The sequence below is a fragment of the Galeopterus variegatus genome, unplaced genomic scaffold (genome assembly GCF_000696425.1).
Source record: "Galeopterus variegatus unplaced genomic scaffold, G_variegatus-3.0.2 Scaffold1254, whole genome shotgun sequence".
NCBI lineage: Eukaryota > Metazoa > Chordata > Mammalia > Dermoptera > Cynocephalidae > Galeopterus > Galeopterus variegatus.
The window spans coordinates 80,816-81,747 of NW_007727365.1; positions in this window are offsets into that span (position 1 = coordinate 80,816).

Genomic DNA, 932 nt, shown 5'->3' on the forward strand with positions numbered 1-932 from the left:
AATAGTATTAGCTCTGACTATGCATCAGAGATGTCCTGGCTGGTTTGGATGTCCTCATTTACTGAGGATCATTTAGCTTATTCAAATGAAAAAACTGCAGCCCCAGAACTGTCCAGCAGATGGACAGGTTGCTACAGATTTGGAAATCTCAGAGTAAGTTCCCAGGACTAGCCTATAGCTGCTATTTTCTTCCCTGTTTTTATAGTGCTCTGGTAAGTCTTTAATTACTTAATTAAATTGTAAGTCTTAATTAAACTAAATCTGAGCATAACCAAGGTTTAAAGAGAAATCGTTCAGGTACATGCTCAGATCCTTCACCTTCAGCTGTGGAGGTCAGAGGGCCAAGTGTCAGGGTATCAGTAAAGAATTGGGAAATGGAGGACAGGAGTCAAAGGTAGAGAGGGCTGGGCACCTGTTCCCTTTAGTCCACTCCCTCTGCCCACAACCTGAAAGCCAAGATGAAGCTTCAGAGATCAGCTGAGACAACCCACCTTCCCTGACCCCNCTTAACCCTTGACTTGGTGTTATCAGCACCACGCTCACCCAAGTGAGCCACGGGCCGGCCCCGTTTGCATTTTAAAGCTGGGCAGTCTCAAGTCCAATGTCCCTTTCCTTTAAAGTATCAAGTGTCTATCAAGATTAGGTCTTGTGGTAACCAATGGCCCTAAAAGGATGACTTTTTGTCTCTAACTGTTGAAGTTGTAGGGCCCTAAGTTTGTGTTGTGTGGATTCGAATTTATCTGCCATGGCATCTCCATGATGTTGAGCTATCTCCTGCAATTCTGCAATGGAGGCCTTTCACCAGTTAACATTGTTTTTGAATCACGTGTCTAACTTCTGGTCTCAGGATGTTAACAAAACTAGTGGCCAAGGCAGAAGCAGATCAGGACTATTAGTCTTTCCATACATTTTCTAGCCTGAGTCGGTCATTG